This window comes from Balaenoptera borealis (genome assembly GCF_965194805.1).
Source record: "Balaenoptera borealis genome assembly, chromosome: 3".
Lineage (NCBI taxonomy): Eukaryota > Metazoa > Chordata > Mammalia > Artiodactyla > Balaenopteridae > Balaenoptera > Balaenoptera borealis.
Window position 1 is genome coordinate 80,607,283 of NC_138866.1, and position 26,962 is coordinate 80,634,244.

The 26,962-nt window shown below is 37.8% G+C and overlaps 1 long non-coding RNA gene across 4 annotated transcripts in view; it reads right to left on the reverse strand.

Annotated features, from left to right (window-relative positions):
* The window catches only part of LOC309625496, a 764,549-nt gene that overhangs the window by 70,378 nt on the left and 667,209 nt on the right, over window positions 1-26,962 (reverse strand). Inside the window, exon 5 of one of the 4 annotated variants that reach the window (XR_014242528.1) lies at window positions 13,302-25,032. The exons of the other annotated variants lie outside the window; for them this stretch is intronic. This is a non-coding gene — a long non-coding RNA (uncharacterized lncRNA). Of the gene's footprint in view, window positions 1-13,301; window positions 25,033-26,962 lie in introns of those variants that run through there. 4 annotated transcript variants of the gene reach the window in all.

A 26,962-nucleotide genomic window follows, 5' to 3' on the forward strand; every position in this document is an offset into this window, starting at 1 on the left:
AACCCTTAGTGTGGATGTCCCTTGATCATATGCTAAGCAGCATGGTATTTTAGGATGACAAAGACCATTATTTTGTTTGTTCCTTAACTTTCAAGCTTCTTCCTTCCAAGGGTACATTTTTCATTTCAAAGCCACAGGAACTGGTGTCACTTTCTCTCTGTACTGATAACACAGGATTAAAATTGTTGCACCAAATAGTCTTCTTTTTTTCCTCTCTCCTCCTAATTTATCACAAGCAGATATTCTACCAGAAGTTGGGAAAAAAGATTTCCAGATGATGGGCAGCACCTCTACCTTGTGGAAGATTCATTGCCCTGCACATTTTGAATCTGCTGACAAGAAACTTGGAGCAGAAGTAATCAGAGCTCTCTCAAGATTGATTTTTGTCCCCTGCTGGCATATGGTATAGAGGGTGGAAAGGCGCTCATCTCTCAAACTAATCTTAACTATTTAGAAGCCATTATCGCAGGATTACAAATCATCAGAATACGCCCTTTTTCTCTAACAACGTTATTTATTAGCAAGACCTTCAAATTAGTCTTGTGTCTTGGCTTTACACTATTCTTAAAATCAACCCTGATATAAGTTTCTTCTAAAAAGCACTGCAGTTAGCACCATCACTTTAATTGCACAAACGTTAAGCCAAATCCCATTTCCAGTTCACATTTTAAAAATAATTCAAACCAAAATGCAAATTGATTCTTGTCTTCAGTTTGTAAGAAATGCTTAAAGTCAACTTGTCATGAAGGAGAAATTGAATCTATTACCTGTACTCTTCCAGGAAGGAAGATGTATGGAAAGAATAGTGAGATTTATCTGATGTTTGCCTGATATATGGGTATATAAAATCTTAAGTAATACTGATAATGTCACACAATATTGCAACATATATTTTCAGTTGAACATTATAAGACAATAAGGCATAAATGGAAATTAAAGGGAAAAATCTGAATGGTTGTCAGGGAACACTTTTTCATTCAGAGAATCATAAACATATGGAATGGTGTGTCAGGCGAAGTTTCTAAGATGAGAATATTGGAGTAATTACAAAATGGATTTATATTGTGAGGATTGAAGTGCACACAATGGGAAAGAGCTTTGAGTCAAATGATTTTTAACCACCACCCCCCAAAAACGCACCTCATGAAAATGCATTTCATAAGCATTATCTGAAACTGTGAGGCATCAGAAAGACAGAAATGTTTAATTCTTTAAGAAATAGCTATTTCAAAAGAAAAAAAAACGAAGGTAAGAAAAAGAAATAAGGAGAGATAACACAAAGATTGGAAGGGGAAGAACCAAGCCAGTGTGAGGGAAGACTTCATAAAAAACCATTTAAATGAAATGGATGTATTAACTCAATTTCACAAGTCCTGATTAAAGGCTGAAAACTTGGTCAAAGTCACCTTGAGGACTTTTTGAAACTTGGTGGATGATATTTTTAGCATAGCTACCCTATTAGCTTCACAAGTTTTGTACCAAGAATTCATAATCTTTACATCTGAATCCAGTCTACCTTGTAACCCCCATCTTCTGCTTCCTTCTTACAACAGATATTGTTATGTTACACCAAAACATTAGTCATTCCTAAACATAACACATGCTGCTCCCCCTTGAATGTGCTGATATGGGCCCCTCAGCAGAGATTCTACATTTAGCGTCGCAGCTCTGGGAGTTCAAAAGAGCTCTGCTTGGTTGGCTGATTGGCTGAAATACAGACCATGAGGTGGTTCATAGTGAGTAAGTTGAAGATGCTGACCTGCCTTGGCTTCTCGTAGAGGGAAGGATTCAAAGACTTAGGGATTTTGGAATGCTAGAGCAGATTTGTCATTTAAGACTAACTATCCACTCTGGGAGAATCCAGAAGACATATCTTTTACCATAACTGTGAGAAATAAATTTGTGAGGGGAGGACCAGTATCCTTAAAGAGCTCTGTGATCATTCTTCTCTGGAATGTCCCACGGTGGGGACTGTGGTCACTAAACTGGAAAACCTAAATGCAATGAGAGTAATTGCAGCTGTTGCATGAAATGCAATTTCATTGCTTGAGCAAATTAACGTATCCCACAGTGCCTGGTATGCACCTATGGATCTGGCAGATGTGTTTTTTGCCCCTTGATACCTGTTAGAAAGATCACTAGAAGCAGCTTACTTTCAGCTGGCAAGGCCAGCAATACACCTTCACCGTCCTACCTCAAGCATATATAAACTCTCAGCCCCATGTAATAATTTAGTTCTTAGGCTTTTTGATCACCTTTCCCTTCCACAAGATATCACACTAGTCCATTACATTGAGGAAATTATGCTGGTTAGACCTAGGGGGCAAGAAGTAGCAACTACTCTAGTCTTGTTGGGAAGAAAGACATTTGTGTGTCAGAGACAGAAATAAATCTGACAAGGATTCAGGAGGCTGCTAGATTCCACATGTAAGTGATACTACCACGATGTACATTTAAATATCTTAAAATATTATTTGTCAATTATACCTCAAAAAAGCTGAAAAAAATTCAGGGATATTCTACCTGAATTTCTGGAGTGAAATTTCTAGGGTTCAGTGGTGTGGAGTACGCTGGGATATCTCTTCTAAGGTGAAGGACAAATTATTGCATCTGGCCTCTCCTCCAGCTGAAGAAGAAACACAATGCCTAATGGGCCTCTTTGATTTTGGTGGCAACATGTTCCTCATTTGGGTGTGTTACTTTGACCCATTTACTGAGTGACATGAAAAGCTGCTAGTTTTGAGTGGGACAGGAGAAAGCTTTGCAATGGGTCCAGGCTACTGTGCAAGCTGTTGTGTTACTTGGGCCTTATGATTCAGCAGGTCCAATGGTGCCTGATGTGTTGTTAGTGGCAGATAGGGATGCTGTTTGGAGCCTTTGGCAGGCCGCTAGAGGCGAATCATAGTGCAAGCCCTTAGGATTTTGAAGCAAAGCCCTGCCATCCTCTGCAAATCACTACTTTCCTCCTGAGAAACAAAATGTTTAACCACGGGCCACCAAGTTACCATGCAACTTGATCTGCCTATCATTAACTGGGTATTATCTGACTCACCAAGCCATAAGGTTGGGCATGTGCAGCAGCACTCCAGTGACAAATGGAGGTGGTAGATACAACACTGGGCCCGAGCAGGTTCTTAGGGTACACATTTGCTACATGACGTGGCCCAAAGGCCTATGGTCCCCACTCCTGCCATTCTACCTTCTTGCTCCCAGTTTGCACCTATGGCCTTACGGGGAATTCCCTACAGTCAGCTGACAGAGGAAGAGAAGACTTGGGCTTGGTTTATAGATGATTCTGCACGGTATGCAGGCAGCATCCGAAAGTAGACAGCTGCAGCACGATAGCCACTTTCTGGGACACCCTGTAAAACAACGGCGAAGGGAAATCCTCCCAGTGGGCAGAACTCCAAGCAGCACCCCTGGGTTGTTCTTTTTGCTTGGAAGAAGAAATGGCCAGATTTGCAGTTATATACTAATACAGGGGCTGTGGCCAATGGCTTAGCTGGCTAGTCAGAGACTTGGAAGGAACATGATTGGAAAACTGGTGACAAGGAAGCCTGGGGAAGAGGTGTGTGAATAGACTTCTTTAACTGGGCAAAAACTCTGAAGATATTTGTGTCCCAGATGAATGCTCACCAAAGGCTGAGCAGCTGAATAATCAAGTAGACAGGATGACCCATTCTGTGGATACCAGTCAGCCTCTTCCCAGTCACCCCCATCATCACTTAGCAGGCACATAACCGAAGTGGCCATAGTGGCACAGATGAGGGTGTGCACGGACTCAGTAACATAGACTTTCACTCACCAAGGCCAACCTGGCTATAGCCACTGCTGAGTGCCCAATCTGCCAGTAGCAGAGACCAACACTGAGTCTCCAGTATGGCACCATTCCCTGGGGTGAATTGCTTCCATCATGGAAGAGGCAGCATTTTATTCTTTCTGGAATAAACACTCTGGATACAGATTTGTCTTCCCAGCATGCAATACTTTAGCCAAAACTACCATCTGTGGTACGATTCTTTATCCACAATCATGGTATTCCACACAGCATTGCTTCTGATCAGGGAATTCACTTCACATCAAAAGAAGTGGGGCAATGAGCCCATGCTCATGAAATTCACTGATTTTACCATGTTTTCCCACCATCCTGAAGTATCTGGTTTGATAGAATGGTGGAATAGCCATTTGAAGACTTAGTTACTGTGCCAACTGGGTGGCAATACCTTGCAGGGCAGAGGCAAGGTTCTTCAGAAGGCTGTATATGCTCTGAATCAGTGTCAAACATATGGTTCTGTTTCTTTCACAGCCAGGATTCACAGGTCCAGGAATCAAGGGAATGGAAATGAGTGTGGTACAATTCACTATCATCCCTAGTGACCCACTAGCAGAATTTTTGCTACCTGTACCTGCAACCTTATAATCTGCTGGTCTAGAGGTCTTAGTTCCAAAGGAAGAAATGCTTCCACTAGAAAACACAACAATGATTCCACTGAACTGGAAGTTAAGACTGCCATCTGGCTATTCTGGCTGACTCATGCTTCTGAATCAATAGGCAAAGAAGGGAGACATGGTATTGGCTGGGGTGATTGATCTTGAATACTAATGGGAAATTGGACTGAAACTCCACAATGGAGGTAAGGAAGAAGATGTCTACAATATAGGATATCCCTTAGGGCATCTCTTAGTATTGGTATGCCCTGTGATGGACAGTCAATGGAAAACTATAACAACCCAATTCAGGCAGGAGTACTAATGAGACCCTTCAGGAATAAAGATTTGCCTCTTCCCAGCAGGCAAAGGTTCACAACCAGTTGAGGTTCTTGCTGAAAGAAAGGTAGTATGGAATGGGTAGTAGAAGAAGATAGTTATGACCATGTGACCAGTGATAGAAATGAAGACTGTAATTGTCGTACTGTGTCCTTATTTTGTCATGAATATGTTTGTTTTCGTGTGTGTATAATATCATTAACATTAAGATGTATATCATATCAAGGTGTTATATCATTGTATTTAAGTACTGTTAACTTTACATCATAGTATTTAAATTACAGTATATTGAGAACAATAAACAATAAATACTTTGTATCTTCTTTTGGGGAAAAGGTTAGTATGTTTTCAGTTGTACACAGAATAGTCGTATCATATTAGGCAGAAATATGACCTTATTATTCTCTTTATTAGGAGATTAAGGATGGTTTAAGGAGATCTGTATGGTTGCCAAGTTGATAAAGGGTGGGCTTCTGATGGTTAGTTTCATGTGTCAACCTGGAGGGTGTTTAAATGTTAATGAGGTTAACATTTAAATTGGTGAACTGCTGGTAAAGCAAATTGCCTTCCATAAAGTGGGTAGGCCTCATCCAATCAGCTGAAGGTCTGAATGGAACAAAAAGAGGCCTCTCTGAGCAGGAGGAAATTCTCCAGCAGAGTGCCTTCAAACTTCATCTGCACCATTGGGAGGTGAATGGGTTACTTTCCATGGCAAAAGAGACTTTTCATATGTGATTAAGGTAAGGAACTTGAAATGGGAAGACTATCCTGAATTGTTTAGTGAGTCTAATGTAATCACAAAGGTCCTAATAAGGAGGCAAGAGGGTCAGAGTTTCTGGGCTGTTGGCCTCTTTACACTGGATCTGCACCAGCAGCTTTCCTGGGTCTCTAGACTGCCAGCCTGCACAGCAGATTTTGGACTTGCCAGCCTCCATCATCACATGAATCAATTCCTTATAATTTCTTTCTATATATGTACACATCCTAATGGTTTTGTTTCTCTGGTGAACCCTGACTAATACATATTCCAAATATCTTACTTCATTTTTGGTTTGGGTACTTAGAATCAAAATAATTGTCTTCTGACACAATGGCTTCGTTTTGTGCTTGCTATTTTTTAAAAAATGAGATGAAAATGCTTAAAGAATTCCTATAGTTTTATGAATCAGGAGAATACTCACTTACCTTTCTAGGGTGAGTATTCTATAGCTCCTTGTATTTGGTACCATGTTAGTCATATTTCACAAAAGCATGGGAGACTAACTTTATTCCTTAACTCAATTGCTTCATATGTGAGTTTATCAGTTCTCCTAAGACTGTAAGCTTTGGAGAAGTAGAGAATTTGACATATTTTTTTCTCCCTTGATAGCACCTATCAGGAATAATATAATGAATACAATATAGCATAGCAATGACTAGGTAGTATAATACATAAATATAGCAAATGCTCAATAAATACTCTACTTGCAGTTTGGCTGTTGACCACTACATCTTGCCTTCCCAGATCAATTGGTCACCTGGATGAAATGACTCACCTGAAGTAACGTTAAGAATAAAATGCACAGTAAAGAAAATAAACTAAGGAGACCTTCAAGATGACGGAGGAGTAAGACGTAGAGATCACCTTCCTCCCCACAAATACATCAGAAATACATCTACATGTGGAACAACTCCTACAGAACACCTACTGAACACTGGCAGAAGACCTCAGACCTCCCAAAAGGCAAGAAGCTCCCCACGTACCTGGGTAGGGCAAAAGAAAAAAGAAAAAACAGACAAAAGAATAGGGACGGGACCTGCACCAGTGGGAGGGAGCTGTGAAGGAAAGGTTTCCACACACTAGGAAGGCCCTTCACGGGCGGAGACGGTGGGTGGCGGAGGGAGGGAGCTTCAGAGCCACGGAGGACAGTGCAGAAACAGGGGTGCTGAGGGCAAAGCGGAGAGATTCCTGCACAGAGGATCAGTGCCGACCAGCACTCACCAGCCCGAGAGGCTTGTCTGCTCACCCGCCGGGGCGGGCGGGGGCTGGGAGCTGAGGCTCGGGCTTCGGTCAGATCCCAGGGAGAGGACTGGGGTTGGCTGTGTGAACACAGCCTGAAGGGGTTAGTGCGCCACAGCTAGCTGGGAGGGAGTCCGGGAAAAGGTCTGGAGCTGCCGAAGAGGCAAGAGACCATTGTTTCGGGGTGCATGAGGAGAGGGGATTCAGAGCACCGCCTAAACGAGCTCCATAGACCGGCGCGAGCCATGACTATCAGCGCAGACAACAGAGTTGGGCATGAAACGCTAAGACTGCTGCTGCCGCCACCAAGAAGCCTGTGTGCAAGCACAGGTCACTCTCCACACCGCCCCTCCCAGGAGCCTGTGCAGCCTGCCACGGCCAGGGTCCCGTGATCCAGGGACAACTTCCCCGGGAGAACACACGGCACCCCTCAGGCTGGTGCAACATCATGCTGGCCTCTGCCGCCGCAGGCTCGCCCCACATTCCATACCCCTCCCTCCCCCCGGCCTGAGTGAGCCAGAGCCCCCGAAGCAGCTGCTCCTTTAACCCCGTCCTGTCTGGGCAGGGAACAGATGCCCTCAGGCGACCTACACGCAGAGATGGGGCCAAATCCAAAGCTGAACCCCAGGAGCTGTGCGAACAAAGAAGAGAAAGGGAAATCTCTCCCAGCAGCCTCAGGAGCAGCAGATTAAATCCTCACAATCAACTTGATGTACCCTGCATCTGTGGAATACCTGAATAGACAACGAATCATCCCAAAATTGAGGTGGTGGACTTTGGGAGCAACTGCAGACTTGGGGTTTGCTTTTGGCCTCTAATTTGTTTCTGGTTTTATGTTTACCTTAGTTTAGTATTTAGAGTTTATTATCATTGGTAGATATGTTTATTGATTTGGTTGCTCTCTTCCTTTTTTTTTTTTAAATATAGATATATATTATTTTCCTTTTTCACTTTTTGTGAGTGTGTATGTGTATGCTTCTTTGTGTGATTTTGTCTGTATAGCTTTGCTTTTACCATTTGTCCTAGGGTTCTGCCTGTCTGGTTTTTTGTTTTGTTTTGTTTTATTTTTTTAGTATAGTTTTTGGTGCTCGTTATCATTGGTGGATTTGTTTCTTGGTATGGTTGCTCTCATCTTTTTTTGTTTTTTTATTACTTTTTTTTTTTTAAATTTTTAATAATTAAAAAATTTTTTACTTTAATAACTTTCTTTTCTTCCTTTCTTCCTTTCTCTTTCCTTCCTTCCTTCCTTTCTCTTTCTTTCTTTCTTTCTTCCTTCCTTTCTTCTTTCTTCCTTCCTCCCTCCCTCCCTCCTTTCTTTCTTTCTTCTTCTTTCTTTCTTTCTTTCTTTCTTTCTTTCTTTCTTTCTTTCTTTCTTTCTTCTCTCTCTCTCTCTCTTTCTTTCTTCCTTCCTTCCTTCCTTCCTTCCTTTCTTTCTTTTTTTCTACTTTTTCTTCTGAGCTGTGTGGCTGACAGGGTCTTCGTGCTCTGGCTGGGTATCAGCCTGTGCCTCTGAGGTGGGAGAGCTGAGTTCAGAACATTGGTCCACCAGAGACTTCCCGTTTCCACATAATATTAGATGGTGAAAGCTCTCCCAGAGATCTCCATCTCAACGCTAAGACCTAGCTCCACTCAACGACCAGCAAACTACAGTGCTGGACACCCTATGCCAAACGACTAGCAAGACAGGAACACAACACCACCCATTAGCAGAGAGGCTGCCTAAAATAATAATAAGGTCACAGACACCCCAAAACACACCACCAGAGGCAGTTCTGCCCATCAGAAAGACAAGGCACCTCATTCACCAGAACACAAGCACGAGTCCCCTCCACTAGGAAACCTACATAACCCACTGAACCAACCTTAGCCACTGGGGGCAGACACCAAAAACAACAGGAACTACGAACCTGCGGCCTGCGAAAAGGAGATCCCAAACACAGTAAGCTAAGCAAAATGGGAAGACAGAGAAATATGCAGCAGATGAAGGACCAAGGTTAAAACCCACCAGACCACACAAATGAAGAGGAAATAGGCAGTTTACCTGAAAAATAATTCACACTAATGATAGTAGAGATGATCCAAAATCTCAGAAATAGAACGGAGAAAATACAAGAAACGTTTAACAAAGACCAAGGAGAATTAAAGAGCTAACAAACAATGATGACCAACACAATAAATGAAATGAAAAGTTCTCTAGAAGGAATCAATAGCAGAATAACTGAGGCAGAAGAACAGATAAGTGACCTGGAAGATAAAATAGTGGAAAAAACTACTGCAGAGCAGAATAAAGAAAAAAGAATGAAAAGAATCGAGGACAGTCTCACAGACCTCTGGGACAACATTAAACGCACCAACATTTGAACTATAGGGGTCCCAGAAGAAGAGGAGAAAGAGAAAGGGACTGAGAAAATATCTGAAGAGGTTACAGTTGAAAACTTCCCTAATATGGGAAAGGAAATAGTCAGTCAAGTCCAGGAAGTGCAGAGAGTCCCATACAGGAAAAATCCAAGGAGAAACAGGCCAAGACACATATTAATCAAATGATCAAAAATTAAATACAAAAAAAAAAATTAAAAGCAGCAAGGGAAAAATAAAGTACAACAGAATCCCCATAAGGTTAACAGCTGATCTTTCAGCAGAAGCCCTGTAAGCCAGAAGGAAGTGGCAGGACATATTTAAAGTGATGAAAGGGAAAAATCTACAACCAAGATTACTCTACCCAGCAAGGATCTCATTCAGATTCAATGGAGAAATTAAAACTTTTACAGACAAGCAAAAGCTAAGAGAATTCAGCATCACCAAACCAGCTTTACAACAAATGCTAAAGGAAATTCTCTAGGCAGGAAACACAAGAGAAGGAAAAGACCTACAATAACAAACCAAAAACAATTAAGAAAATGGTAATAGGAATATACATATCTTAAATGTAAATGGATTAAATGTTCCAACAAAAAGACATAGACTGGCTGAATGGATACAAAAACAAGACCCGTATATATACTGTCTACAAGAGACCCACTTCAGACCTAGGGACACATACAGACTGAAAGTGAGGGGATGGAAAAAGATTTTCCATCAGTGGAAATCAAAAGAAAGCTGGAGTAGCAGTTCTCATATCAGACAAAATTGGCCTTAAAATAAAGACTATTGCAAGAGACAAAGAAGGACACTACATAATGATCAAGGGATCAATCCAAGAAGAAGATATAACAACTGTAAATATTTATGCACCCAACATAGAAGCACCTCAATACATAAGGCAAATGTTAACAGCTGTAAAAGGGGAAATCAACAGTAACACAATCATAGTAGGGGACTATAACAGCCCACTTTCACCAATGGACAGATCATGCAAAATGAAAATAAATAAGGAAACACAAGCTTTAAATGATACATTAAACAAGATGGACTTAATTGATATTTATAGGACATTTCATCCAAAAACAGAAGATTACACTTTCTTCTCAAGTGCTCATGGAACATTCTCCGGGATAGATCACATCTTGGGTCAAAAATCAAGCCTTGGTAAATTTAAGAAAATTGAAATCATATCCAGTATCTTTTCCAACCACAACGCTATGAGACTAGATATCAATTACAGGAAAAAAACTGTAAAAAATACAAACACATGGAGGCTAAACAATATACTACTAAATAACCAAGAGATCACTGAAGAAATCAAAGATGAAATGAAAAAATACCGAGAAATAAATGACAATGAAAACACAATGACCCAAAACCTATGGGACGCAGCAAAAGCAGTTCTAAGAGGAATGTTTATAGCAATACAATCCTACATCAACAAGAATCATCTCAAATAAACAACCTAACCTTACACCTAAAGCAATTAGAGAAAGAAGAACAAAAAACCCCAAAGTTACCAGAAGGAAAGAAATCATAAAGATCAGATCAGAAATAAATGAAAAAGAAATGAAGGAATCAATAGCAGAATCAATAAAACTAAAAGCTGGTTTTTTGAGAACATAAACAAAATTGATAAACCATAGCCAGACTCATCAAGTAAACAAGGGAGAAGACTCAAATCAATAGAATTAGAAAAGAAAAAGGAGAAGTAACAACTGACACTGCAGAAAGACAAAGGATCATGACAGATTACTGCAAGCAACTATGGGCCAATAAAATGGACAACCTGGAAGAAATGGGCAAATTCTTAGAAAAGCACAACCTTCCAAAACTGAACCAGGAAGAAACAGAAAATATAAACAGACCAATCACAAGCACTGAAACTAAGACTGTGATTAAAATTCTTCCAACAAACAAAAGCCCAGGACCAGATGGCTTCACAGGCAAATTCTATCAAACATTTAGAGAAGAGCTAACACCTGTCCTTCTCAAAGTCTTCCAAAATGTAGCAGAAGGAGGAACACTCCCAAACTCATTCTATGAGGCCACCATCACCCTGAGACCAAAACCAGACAAAGATGTGACAAAGAAAGAAAACTACAGGCCAATATCACTTATGAATAAAGATGTAAAAATCCTCAACAAAATACTAGCAAACAGAATCCAACAGCACATTAAAAGGATCATACACCATGTTCAAGTGGGGTTTACCCCAGGAATGCTAGGATTCTTCAATATATGCAAATCAATCAATGTGATACACCATATTAACAAATTGAAGGAGAAAAACCATATGATCATCTCAATAGATGCAGAAAAAGCTTTTGACAAAATTCAACAACTATTTATGATAAAAACCCTCCAGAAAGTAGGCACAGAGGGAACTTACCTCAACATAATAAAGGCCATATATGACAAACCCACAGCCAACATCGTTCTCAATGGTGAAAAACTGAAACCATTTCCTCTAAAATCAGGAACAAGACAAGGTTGTCCACTCTCACCACTATTATTTAACATAGTTTTGGACGTTTTAGCCACAGCAATTAGAGAAGAAAAAGAAGTAAAATGAATCCAAATCAGAAAAGAAGACGTAAAGCTGTCACTGTTTGCAGATGACATGATACTACACATAGAGAATCCTAAAGATGCTACCAGAAAACTACTAGAGCCAATCAATGAATTTGGTAAAGTAGCAGGATACAAAAATCAATGCAGAGAAATCTCTTGCATTCCTATACACTAATGGTGAAAAATCTGAAAGAGAAATTCAGTAAACACTCCCATTTACCATTTTACCAAAAAGAATAAAATACATAGGAATAAACCTACCTAAGGAGACAAAAGAACTGTATGCAGAAAACTATAAGACACTGATGAAAGAAATTAAAGACGAAACAAACAGATGGAGAGATATACCATGTTCTTGGATTGGAAGAATCAACATTGTGAAAATGACTATACTACCCAAAGCAATCTACAGATTCAGTGCAATCCCTAGCAAACTACCACTGGCATTTTTCACAGAACTAGAACAAAAAAGTTCACAATTTGTATGGAAACACAAAAGACCCCAAATAGCCAAAGCAATCTTGAGAAAGAAAAACGGAGCTGGAGGAATCAGGCTCCCTGACTTCAGACTATACTACAAAGCTACAGTAATCAAGACAGTATGGTAGTGGCACAAAAACAGAAATATAGATCAATGGAACAGGATAGAAAGCCCAGAGATAAACCCTTGCAGATATGGTCACCTTATGTTTGATAAAGGAGGCAAGAACATACAATGGAGAAAAGAGAGCCTCTTCAATAAGTGGTGCTGAGAAAACTGGACAGCTACATGTAAAAGAATGAAATTAGAACATTCCCTAACACCAAACACAAAAATAAACTCAAAATGCATTAAAGACCTATGTGTAAGGCCAGACACTATCAAACTCTTAGAGGAAAACATGGGCAGAACACTCTAGGACATAAATCACAGCAATATCCTTTTTGAACCACTTCCTAGAGAAATGGAAATAAAAACAAAAATAAACAAATGGGACCTAATGAAACTTCAAAGCTTTTGCACAGTAAATGAAACCATAAACAAGACGAAAAGACAACCCTCAGAATGGGAGAAAATATTTGCAAATGAAGCAACTGACAAAGGATTAATCTCCAAAATTTACAAGCAGCACATGCAGCTTAATATCAAAATAACAAACAACCCAATCCAAAAATGGGCAGAAGACTTAAACAGACATTTCTCCAAAGAAGATATGCAGATTGCCAACAAACACATGAAAGGATGCTCAACATTACTAATCATCAGAGAAATGCAAATCAAAACTACAATCAGGTATCACCTCACACCAGTCAGAATGGCCATCATCAAAAAAACTACAAACAATAAATGCTGGAGAGGGTGTGGAGAAAAGGGAACCCTCTTGCACTGTTGGTGGGAATGTAAATTGATACAGCCACTATGGAGAACAGTATGGAGGTTCCTTAAAAAACTAAAAATAGAACTACCATACGACCCAGCAATCCCACTATTGGGCATATACTCTGAGAAAACCGTAATTCAAACAGAGTCATGTACCACAATGTTCACTGCAGCACTATTTACAATAGCTGGGACATGGAAGCAACTTAAGTGTCCATCGACAGATGAATGTACAAAGAAGATGTGGCACATATATACAATGGAATATTACTCAGCCATAAAGAGAAATAAAATTGAGTTATTTGTGGTGAGGTGGATGGACCTAGAGTCTGTCATACAGAGTGAAGTAAGTCAGAAAGAGAAAAACAAATACCGTATGCTAACACATATATATGGAATCTAAAAGAAAAAAAAATGGTTCTGAAAAACCTAGGGGCAGGAGAGGAATAAAGATGCAGACGTAGAATATGAACTTGAGGACACGGGGAGGGGGAAGGGTAAGCTGGGACAAAGTGAGAGAGTGACATGGACATATATACACTACCAAATGTAAAATAGATAGCTAGTGGGAAGCAGCCGCATAGCACAGGGAGATCAGCGTGGTGCTTTGTGACCACCTGGAGGGGTGGGATAGGGAGGGTGGGAGGGAGACGCAAGAGGGAGGAGATATGGGGATATAAGTACATGTATAGCTGATTCTCTTTGTTATAAAGCAGAAAGTTAACACACCATTGTAAAGCAATTATACTCCAATAAAGATGTTAAAAAAAAAAAGAAAAGAAAACTACAGAAAGGAATTATTGCTAGAGATAATAGAGGTCAATAGCATAAATGTAAATCCTATGAGTTTCCTATAGTTGCTAAAACAAATTATCACATACTCAGTGGTTTAAAACAAGACAAATTATCTTACAGAATAGTAGGTCAGAAGTCTGAAAATGGGTCTTATAGGTCTAAAATCAAGGTGTTAGCAGGACTGTTTTTCCTTCTGGAGTCTCTACGGGAAAATCCTTTCTTTGCCTCTTCCAGCTTCTAGAGGCTGCCTGCATTCCCTGGCTGGTGGGTCCTTTCCAGCAATGGCAATTCCCTGACCTCTGCTTCCACTGTCACATGGACTTCTCTGACTTTGACCATCCTGTCTCCCTCTTATCATGATCCTTTTGATTACATTAGATTCACCTAGATAAATCAGGATAATTGTCCCATTTCAAGATCCTTAACTCATTCACATATGAAAAGTCCCTTTGGCCATGTAAGGTAACATATCCACATGTTTTAGGAATTAGAAAGTGCATAGTCCGCCTATCACTAAAGTCAATATTTATTAAAAGAGTTTGGCAGTTTTTTCTTAAAAATAGGAATGTGTATATCTTTTCATTTTCCAAATAAAGTTAAATACTTTCTGGATTAATTATGTGTGGAGGATTCCACAATGAAATGTGTTTTGATGTTTCAATAGCAGATGTATCACCCAGGGACATTCTGCTTAGGAAACAGCAGGAACCTTCTGCCTACTCCCTCTTCTGACTTGGAATTCATCTCCTCACCAGCTGCCAACTTTAAACTGTAGTGGGTTTCTCCGTTTATGGTCCTTTCAAGCTAAAATCTGTTGCACTGGTAGAGAAATTACAATACTTATGTAAATCAATAATTGCAATGTATATGACACCATAAATTCATAGCATGCCCAGAGTGTTATTAGCTGCAACATTCATGTTTAACATGTTTAGCCTATAAAACAACATATACAATGTAACTCATTTTGCATACCTACTTAGGTATATCTTTAGTTTTCTAATTCATTTTTTATAAAAATACAACAATTCTGGATTCAGGAATTTTTTAAAAAATTGAGAGAACTCTGAGTTTAAATAATTCAAATTTTACTGTAAATATTCTGAGGGGTTTTTTTTTAGGGCTTCAACATGGTAACATTTCTGAGCAAGACTGAAAGGCTCTTACTAGAGCTTTTTCTCCCCCGTTGCTGTCACAGATTCAAATCAAAAGTCTTATTAGAAACTGGAAGTAGACTCAGTGTTGATTGTTCTAGGTGAACCCAGGTTCTAGATTTAGAAATTTTATTTTCTCTCTTAATTTTAGTGCCTGTTTCTATGTTAGTGTTAAAAGTTAATCATACTATTTTTTTTCTCTGCACCATCTAGAGTTTGCATGGGAATAGTCATTCATTCATTCATCAAGTAATTTTAAAACACCTGTCACCTCATGCATGTGTGAAAAAGGAAATACAATGGTAAGAGAGACACGATGTCTGCTCCTAAGAAATCTACAGTCTAGTGGGGGAGCAGTAATTAACAATCATACAAATAACACATCAATATAAATAAAATTATGATAAGTGCTGCCCAGGGAAAGTACGAATACAAGGTACAGCAATAGATTTAATGTAGTCAGGAGATGAGAGAAGACTGCCCTAAGGGAGTGCTTTTAGGTTGAAGTGGAACAAACAGATTCTATTTGAGGATATTTTCTTCAACTAGTCATTTTTTCTTCTACTACGGCTATATGACAAAGCTTTTGACTCGGCTCTTTCTTCCATTTTATTTTTTTTGGCAAATATTTTCTATGGCTTCAATGAAACAAAGACCTGCTGCCACCCACCGACTCCAAGATGTTTCTGTAGTGTCCATTGTTCCTCCAGGTTCTTTATTCATCTTGAGCTTGGAAGTGCAGTTAAAGCTTGATGACACATTTGTATTTTGACAGTTTACAGACCTTCCTTATTTACTGAATTTATTCTTCTTGAAAATATTCAGGCTCAGTTTAGGACACAAACTCAAACCTCATTTGAGTTTCAAGTTGGGTTTGACTGTAGCTCTCTGTCAATAACAGACACCGTGGCAGTGCATCCTGACATGGGTGCCACCTGTGCTCTTCCATTGGAAGACCCATTTTCCAGGGGCAGGGAGGAGGACCAACCCAACCTATTTTTATGCCTAAATGTACCTTTATCTCTGCTGGGATTATCTCACTCAAGTTACTAACCAGAAAAACTTTGTAACCTTCCTCATGGTGTCATGTACACATTTTTCAAGACATTTCAAGTATTTATATGCATCTCCTCATAGTCTAAATTGGTGAGAATTCCTCTAGAAAGAACTGTGCTATATGCTGCCATTGCATAAAAATTTAAATGCACAGACCTATAGTCAATTTTGACATGTTTCATGTAAATCTCTAGAACAAAAAATTGTTATATACTTGGGTATTTTTGTGAGGTTATGAAGTAGAAAGCTTCAACTCTTATTGTGAAAGAGTTTTCCATTTTTCTTAACATCAGGAGACACTGGGAGACACTGTTAGTATTGCCTTGACACACTCTAGAGCATTAGACAGTTCAATCTGGCCACCACTGGGATAGGCACTGTGCTTACTGATTCAGAGAGCTGGTTGGAAAGTCAGGTAGCCTGGATCTGAATCTCAGCCCTGCCTATGCCAGCTGTAACTGGCAAAATTGCTCAGTCTCTCTAAGGGTCTCTCATGTAAAAAAAATCATGATCTACCTATGGGCTTGTTGTGGGGATTGATTAGGTAATGAATTGCATAGTGCCTGAAACACTGTAAAAGACTCAATGCTGACCACTATTATTAGTACTGAATTTTATACCATATGCTAAGTAGTGTTATGGATACTAGGCCTCACTCTTAGGGAGACAGTGGTGCTGCAGAAGTGATCTGTAGTACCAAGTAAATGCCCCTCCCTGTATGGAGGGGTGGGGGTGGGAGTGACAAAATCTTCCTGGGATGAGAAATGAGCAGAAGGAGGTGGATTTAGAAATGCTTCTCAGATCAAGTGACTTGTAAGCAAATTCTTAAAGAATAAAAAGTATTTTCTCTGTGGAGTAAAAGGGAAAGAGTTTTGGAGGCAGGGTAGATATTGAAAAAATGTGGAAAGTACCCAGGTAACCAGGGAATGGTAAGGAACACAGTGGGACTTCTGGACTGAGGACATGATGGGGAAGATGTTGCAAAGGTAAGTTGGGGACAAGTTATATATACAGTGAAACCCTTGTTCGGCACTCAGATCTGACCAGATGAAATATTGCTGAGAAGGGATTTAAGCTAGTTCACAAGGAGTAAGTCTATATATTACCATGTGTCAGAGCCATCAAGCTATCAAAATATTCTCATTCTTGGCAATGGTAGTTTACATACATTATTCAGTATATAGAGGTGAAATTTTTGCATGTTTTCTGAGGGTCTTAGACCATGCATATTCTCTAAAATGTGCAACTTCAAACTGAAAGTAATCTCAATAGATGCTGCCAAGATCATGTGAAATACAATCCCATCTTGCCAGTCCTCTAACAAATTGTGAAGAAGGTCAAGCTTGACTTTCATTTTCTTATTCCTCATCAATTCATCTCAATTTATCATATATATGTACATATATATACTTAAATCTTATAATTTTTCACCACTTCCAGTCAAAATCACTAGGAAAATTAGAATATATTTTGAACTTAATGAAAATAAATCACAGCATATCCAAAGTTGTGGGATGGAGCTAAATCAATGTTCACGGAAATTTACAGCATTAAATGCTCATATTAAGAAAGAAGGAAGGTCTTAAATTAATGACCTAAACATTCACTTTAAGAAACTAAAAAAAGAAAAACATAAATAAATATAGACGCTAATATCAATGAAACAGAAAACAGAAAAATAATACAGAATTTAAAAAAACAATGAAAACAAAACCTGTTTCTTTGAAAACATTAATAAAATTGATAAACCTCTAGTCGATTGATCAGAAAAAAAGAGAAAAGACACAAATTGCCAATGTGAGGAATGAGAAAAGGGACATCATTATGGATCCTTCAGGCCTAAGTATAATATGAGTATATCATGAACAACTTAATGTCAATAAACTGAACAACTTATGTACAATGGGCAAATTCTTAAAAGATAAGAGCTTTCAAAGCTCACTCAAGGGACTTCCCTGGTGGCACAGTGGTTAAGAATCCACCTGCCAGTGCAGGGGACACGGGTTTGAGCCCTGGTCCAGGAAGATCCCACATGCCGTGAAGCAGCTAAGCCCGTGTGCCACAACTACTGAACTACTGAGCCTGTGCTCTAGAGCCCGCGAGCCACAACCACTGAGCCCGTGCACCACACCTACTGAAGCCTGCGCTCCTAGAGCCTGTGCTCCGCAACAAAGAGAAGCCTCTGCAATAAGAAGTCCACACACCGCAACAAAGAGTAGCTCCCGCTCGCTGCAACTAGAGAAAGCCCGCGCACAGCAACGAAGACCCAACACAGCCAAAAAATAAATAAATAAATTTATTAAAAAAAAAAAAGCTCACTCAAGAAACTAATTACCTGAAGAATCCTAGATCTCTTAAAGAAATTGGACTTGAAGTTAAAATCTTCCCCCAAAGAAAACTCTAGGCCCAAGTGGCTTTACTGACAGATTCTAACCAGCATTTTTAAAAGAAATTGTACAAAAATTCCTCCAAAAAACAAAAGAAAAAAAAACTTTTCAACTCATTTTATGAGGCTAGCATTACCATGTTAGCAAACAAAGACATTATAAGAAAAGAAAACCAGAGATCAGAATTCTGCATAAACATAGATGAAAGAAGCTTTAATAAAATGTTAGCAATCAAGCCCAGAAATATATTAAAAATGGTGATTAATAATGACTTAAGTGGGGTTTATCCCAGGAATGCAAAGTTGGCTTAATGTCTAAAAATGAATCAATGTAATTCTCCATACTAATAGATGAAAAAGGAATCCATATGTGCATCTCCACAGATGCAGAAGAAGCATTTAACAAGATTCAAAATACATTTATAATAAAGAGCCTCAAGCCTATTTAGAAGAGGAGGGAACATTCTCAATCTAGATAAAGGTAACTGTGGAAAAATATATAGCTATCTTTATAATTAATGGTGAAGTACTAAATTCTTTTCCACTAATAGGGAACAAAGCAAGGATGTCTACTCTTAACACTTTTATTCAATTTACTGAAATTCCTAGCCAGTACTATAAGGAAATGAAAATAACTGCTTACAGACTGGAAAGGAAAAAATAAAATAAAAGTCTTTATTTACAGTTGGTATGATCATCTTTATAGAAATCCCAAAGAATCTATGAAAGCCCAAATTTGACAAGGTAGTATGATACAAGGTTAATGCACAAAAATCAATTTTATGTCTATATGTTAGCAACAAACAATTGAAAATCAAAAGTAAAGCAACAATGCCATTCAAAAATATGAAATACTTAGGGATAAATTTAACAAAATATATGCAAGACATGTATACTGAAAATTACAAAACATATTAAAGAAGACCCAAACAAATGAAGAGAGGCACTATGATTATGGATTATCAGAAAGTGTAACATTATTTATTTATTTTTAATTAAAGTGTAATGTTATTAAAATGTCAGTTCTTCCTAACTTGATCGACAAATTTGGCTTGATTCCAATCAAATCCCAGCAGACTTTTCGTAGCTGCTAAAAGCTTATTCTAAAATTTTCATGTATATGGAAAGGACCTAGATTGGCCAAAATAATTTTGAAAAAGTAGAACAAAGCACAAGACCTACACTACTTATAGATTTCAAGATCTAATATCAAACCACAGTAAAGATAGAAATATTGATCAGTAAAACAGAAGTCCATAAATGGATTTTTCAGGGTGGGTACCAAGACAATTTCATTGAGAAATTATGATCTAATCAACAAGTGGTGTTGGAACAACTGGATATCCATGTACAAAAGAAAAAAAAGAGAACAATCTCAAACATTACCTCAAGCTGTATTTAAATTTAACCTGAAGTAAATCATAGTTTTAACTGGAAGAGTTAAAACTGTAAAACTGTAAGTGTAAAAATGTGGAACAATTGGAATTCTCATTGCTGGTGGGAATGCAAAATGGCACAGACACTTTGAAAAACAGTTTTGCAGTTCCTCATAAAGTTAAATATATACTTACCATGTGAACCAGCAATTCCATTCCTAGGTGTTACCCTTAGAGAAATGACATTTAGATGTACATAAATACCTGTAGCTGAATGTTCATGGCAACTTTATTTATAATAGTCTCAAACTGGAAACAACCCAAATGTCCATCACATGGTGCACGCGCAATTTGTGGTACGTTCATAAAATGGAATGCCATCCACCATAAAAAGGAATAAACTACTGATATACATAATAACACAGATGACTCTCAAAAGTATTATGTTAAATTAAAATTTAAAAAACAGAACTGTAGGCCACAAAAAGCAGATCAGTGTTTGCCAGGGGCTTGGGGGAGGGTTTGCTAATGAATACCGAAAAACCTTTTGGAGTGATGGTAATGTTCAGATCATGACTGGTAGTAGCCATATGAATATTTACATTCATCAAAACTCACTGAATTAAAACTGATCACTTAAAATTGATATATTTTATTGCTTATAAATTATATATTGATAAAGTATATAATACTTATACTTATTATATTAGTTATATAATATATATAGTATATAATTATACTAGTATAATTATATACTATAATATAGTATATAATATATACTATAGTAATTATTAGTATATAATACTTTCTTAGTATACTTTCTTAGTACTTTCTTAGTATATACTAAGAAAGAAAATATACTAAGAAAGAAAAAAATGACAAGAAATTTAAGACAAGGACATATTCAAGAGACCCACTCAGATTTGAATAAAGAAACTAAATTAGCTTAGGGAGAGTAGACTGGGAATAAAAGGTTGGATTCCTGTTATCATAAGCATGTTTGAAAATACCCATTATTGCTTTTCTTTCTTTGTGATCTAAGTACTTATTAAACTAGCACCTAGACTATTATAATGCTTCAAGGACATTTACTCAGTAAATGTTAGGTGATATAGGTAGGAAAGTAAGGAACCACAGATCTATTCAAGAAATTACCTTTACTCTTGAGTGAAAATTCAAAAATGGAAGAGAGATTGCTGACATTTCGATCTGTTCACTCTTAGCTGTTTCATCCTCCTGGTGGTTTAGTTTTTTTGTGTAAGCAAATAAACCAATCAGAATGATATGTTCCTGCTACCAGTTTAGTTTATATGAACAAACATTTAGTCACTGTGGGCCAGCGAGACAAATGGGTGGGCGTCATCCTGATCCTGTCACAAGTTTTGGTACATGTTCAATCTTATCAGGCTTCCCCAGAGCCATAAACTTAAGCACAGCTGAGTCTATTGTTTTTGACAGCATAAAATGCGTATAAATTGAAAGTTCATGAAATAATATGGACTCTGAAACCTGTTTTGTTACTGAGGTTTTTTTTTTTTTTACTATTAACTTTTGGTAAATATATATCTCCTTTTCTTATGTAGTACAAATCAAGTGAAGTATCAGAAAGGGTGTCTTAAGAGAACTTTAAAACTTTTTAATCTATTCAATTCATAAAATATGCATTCTTATTTTTATATTCAAAAAAGTTTCTTTTTTAGAATAGGCTTGCATTTTCATACTGTCATATGATAATTCTGGGTTTAAGATTATTTTCATCAACTGAAATTAAAGACTAAAAGAAAGTTAAGGTGTTTATTCATTATTACATGGTAACTATGTACACAGTCAAGTATTTACTGTATAAAGTTAGAGTAAAAATCCTACACTCTACCAATAGGATTCTGTAGTGAACATATGTTACTTCTATCTGTCCAGCAATGATTCCATCTTTTCTGGTAGTTGCATTCTCATTTACTTTGGGCAACTACTTCTTAATGTCACTCTTTTTTTTTTTGGCTGCTTTGGGTCTTCGTAGCTGCACGCGGGCTTTCACTAGTTGCACCGAGCACGTGCTACTCTTCGTTGTAGCCCATGGTGCACGGGCTTCTCACTGTGGTGGCTTCTCTTGTTGTGGAGCATGAGCTCTAGGCATGCGGGCTTCAGTAGTTGTGGCACGTGGGCTCAGTAGTTGCAGCACGCAGGCCCCTAGAGCACAAGGGCTTCAGCAGTTGCAGCACATGGGCTCAGCAGTTGCGGCACGTGGGCTCTAGGGCATGCGGGCTTCAGTAGTTGTGCTGCATGGGCTCAGTAGTTGTGGCTCACGGGCTCTAGAGTGCAGGCTCAGTAGTTGTGGCGCATGGGCTTAGTTGCTCCACAGCATGTGGAATCTTCCTGGACCAGGGATCAAACCCGTGTCCTCTGCATTGGCAGGTGAATTCTTAACCACTGCACCACCAGGAAAGTCCCTTAATGTCACTCTTAATGTCAATCAAGGCTCTCTGCCCTTTACTAGCCAAGAGGTGCATCATTGAACCTAGGCTAATCTGATTCTTCTCTTTTCTGGGAATTTTGAGTTTTGAGAAAGGATGAAAAGTGGGGCTGAGTTCCTTCCAAAATGGTGTCCAGAAAAGATGATCAATTCCAGCTACCTAGAACTCTGGAGGCATTCTGGTTTCTATTCTTTCAGAAGAAAGTATCTTCAGTTTTTTTAATCTTTCAGGTTTTTATAGAATGCTATAAGCTACTCTACATATCCTTATATTAAATTCCTCCTTTCTGCTTAAGTTACCAGTGTCAATTGAGTCAGTTAGTTTACCAGCTTGTTGCTTGCAACTGAAGAGCCCTAAGTGTTAAAATCCCATGATTATCCTGAGTGACTTCTTGTCCAAATGGAAGGTTCAACTAATATGCTATCTGTCAGACCAATGATCTCTACATCTCCAAGGACCTTCATCTCCACTCTACCTCAGCAATGTACTTCCATTGGCACACCTGGATCTTAGCATTACCCATATCTCCTTTTACTCTAAAATTATTAGTTCAAGTATGCTGTTTCCTCTTATCACATTTTCTCTCCTTCCAGTTTACTTGTTCAATTACTTCCAGAGTCTCCCCTTTCAGGGGATGAATTTCAGGATGTGGAGTTTCCCATAATTCCCTGTTTTAAGAATTGTACCCCACTCAATCCTTGGACAAGCCTGCCTATCACCAAGTCCAGTTCAATTCTCATTCTAGAATCTCCAGCCTTCTGCTGGAGTCCACAGAGGATCAGGAAGGGGACCTGGAGGACCCCTTGATATTCTCTATACAATCTTCCATTCAGATTTTCATGTTTTCAGCCTCACCATGCATCACTTTCAGAGGTACTTGGAACCTCAAATTCCCCAGCATTTACAAAGGTTTAGTGTGGGAAGTGACTTTTTTTTTACTTCCCTTCCTTTTCCCTATCCCTGACATGTATATTTAGGTTTCCAAGCCAGCAAGACTATTATCTAGTCTTCAGTATTTTACCCTCTCCACTGTCATAATTTCTCTTTTGGTTAATTTTAAACTCACTTTAAAAAAACATTTTATAGCAACTTTAATGAGATTTCAAGAGAGAGAAGAGATAAATAAGTATATAAGTTGCCATATTTATCAACACTGCTATTGCTTTATAGATTTTCCAAGCTAGAAACATCTTAGTGTTATCTAGTTAACATCTACATTTCCCTCTCTTAAGCTTCCATCTATAAAATGAACGTACTTTTTGCCTTGTAGTAACACAGTGTTATTTGAATATCAAGAAAGGTGAAGTATTTGAAATATTGTACAAAATAAAATATTTTACTATTAACTTTATGTAAAGTTTTATGCAAATATGAAATATTATTTTTAGCAATCATTTATTATCCCATTACCAAATTGTTATTGAGCATCGAATAATAATAACATATGCAACAGTTTATAGCTATTCAGCACCTACCATCTGCTAAATACTCTGCTAAAAGTCAGGATTTTGAAATAAAGAATAAATAATGGCCTTTATTCTCAAATATATCACATTAAGGTAAAGAAGTAAGCACATAACAAAGATATGCTTTATGTTTATCATAAGTTATTATATTTTTAACAGTTTTAATATATAATAATGTCATAATATATGCTCCATACATTCTAATAGAGTTATAATTTAGGTAAGGAAATTATGCACAAAAGAAAAAGAAGGCATCTGGAATCAGAGAGGGTCTCAGAAAGCTGGTCATATCTGATCTATATCTTAAAAGATTAGCAGAAGTTTTCATGGGAAAAATGAGCAACTAGGCAAAAGTTTGTGCAAACACTCAGAGGCACAAAAAATTATGCATGGCTGGGAAATTTACATAGCTACTGTATTACTCAGGGTTCTCCACAGAAACAGAACCAATAGGATCTATCTATCTATCGATCTATCATTCTATCGGTCTAGCTATCTATAGATTTAGATATACAGAAAGAGATTTATTAGGAAGGACTGGCTTACACAATTATGGAGGCTGAGAAGCCCTACAATCTGCCATCTGCAAGCTGGAGACCCAGGAAACCTGAAGGACTGAAAACCAGGGGAGCCAATAGTGTAAATCTGAGTCCTAAAGCACAAAAACTAGGAATTTGGACGTCTGAAGGTAAGAGAAAAGAGGTGTCCCAGCTTCCAGCAGAGAGACAAGATTTGCTCATTCTCCACCTTTTTGTTCTATTCAAGCCCCCAGTGGATTGGATGATGCCCACTTGCATTGGTGGGGGCGATCTTCAGTCTACTGATTCAAATGCTAATCTCTTCCAGAAACAACCTCACAGACACACCCAGAGATAATCTTTTACCGGCTATCTGGACATCCATTACCCCAGTCAAGTTGACACATAAAATTAACCATAACAGCTACATTGTAGAATATGCACAGGAAAGTGGTAGGGAGTGAGGATTCAAAAAATGACTGCGGTAGCCCACACTGTGAGAGCCTATATGATGTCTGGGACTGTTAAGAAGCAATTTTGTTTTATGAAATCCTCTAAATAAGGATTTCAGATTAGCTTCACAATAATGACTTAGAAATTTGGTTCTTACATGTAACATGAGAATCATCTAAAGTTGTTCTAAGTTCAGCGTTTGTTGCTCTAAGTTCTACACGTGTTTTTTCTATCTTTAGTGGATGGTTGGTCCTTGGCTTCCATTTAGCACAATCAAAGAGCAGGAAAGGAAAACTCTGCAATACCAAAATACAGATTATAAATTACTACATAGAAAAAAAAGGTCAATGTTCACATTAGTTTTTCTGCTGAAGGCTTCATAAACCTTTAATACTTTATCTGTTACCCTCAATGTGAATTATGATTGACACTATCCTCTGAAGTCTCCAAATGGTCCACATTCCCTTTGGAGGGAATCTAGAGATTGATACAGGCCCACAGAAGGGTCTGATGGTTAGAACATAGAATGACAAACTTGGAATTAAACAGATACTTCCTGATCATAATCAAAATAATATGGAGAGTGCTATGAAATGCATTAGTAGGTCTTTGGGCTGTAGCTTCTTCAAGATATACTAAATGAATTCTTAGGTGTTTACCAGCTATAACATGCTGGGATGTAACATGTAAGATGCTGTTTAAAACCTGCAGATAACTAACAGGTGAATAATTTCATTCTACCAAAATTTAATTACGGTGTCCAGAGACCAGTGTTCACAACATATTAAAACATTCATATTTTCCTAAAGAGAGATTTGATTAAAGGATAACAGATTTCACTGGAGTATCCTGAGGAGATACAAAACATCAGATGTTAATAAGGAATGTTTATCTAGCATAGTTTAATGGTTTTCCCTGGAGACTATTTTAATTAACTATAGTAGTTCATAGGTTAGTATGTCATTTTTTCTAAAGTGCATTAGGACCTTGTGATTATAATGACTTCCATCATATCAGGTCACTTCCTCTGAGGCCCTGTAAAGAGCCAGATGTTCTCCTTTTCACCTGTGCTTTTGCAGTTGAATCCTATATGATTGTGTTCTTGAGTATAAATTCTCTGGGATAGATGCAGAGCCATCAATATAAAATGTTATCTGGATTTCCTCACTAGTTTATGACAAATATAAGCCATTTGGAAATGCTGCTGCAGTGTCATGTCTCAGGAGCATGTTACATGCCAAATTAGAAGGAAACCTTTTGTTCCACCATGATGGTAGATCATACTTCATTCCCCTAGAATTATATGGTTATTGTGTATATGGCAATTTATTCTAGCCTATTCATATATGTAAAATAATACTTTTATTATTTATATTAATGTAATATATATTATATATAAATTATATATATATATATATATATACATATACACATATATATATAATTTTATTCCCAAGTGTTTTTCCTACTGATACGGTGATGTTGACAAATGCTTATATTTGATATTCTATTTTGGTAGGCCAGAAAAGATACATTTTGGAATATATTGATTATGGTTTAAAGTAAAATCCTGGTAGCCAAATGACAAATGCCATTCTATGTAATTGATATTACGTAGGACTGAATCATTTTACGTCAAAACTATATTTTAGTACTATTCTTAAGCAATAAACATTATAGAAATTCTTCCTCACACAGTATCTAAATTTTCATAATAATACTCTGTTCTGGCTATTTCTATTACCAAAAGAATCCAGATGCTGGAGCACAGGTGAATGGCCATCCTTTGCAATGAAAGAGGAATGACCTTGTGATATTTTTAATCTAAATATAAACTACTTTTTAAAGGGGCTTGAGCTTAATGATATCACAAGTTTATATTCCAGAAGACTGAGAGAAATGAAAGAAAATGGATTATTTGGGTACCTAGAGCCTAGAAGATAACCAACAGTTGTTGAAAAGAAGATATCCTGGCTAATAATCTGAGAGCAGTGAGTTGGATTTGACATTGAAAGTATACAAGACTAAATGTTATTAAGATTTAATGTGAGGCATATCTGATCTAAGAATGGTTTTACAAGAAAATTCTATTCAGTAAATTTATGCCCAGAATGTTTTGAATACCAATAACAACCCAAAAAATTTCTCAGTGCAAAAGAGACACAATCTTGATCAACATACTTTACCAAAAATTCAAATTTAAATCGTAGATCAGAAAGACAACTT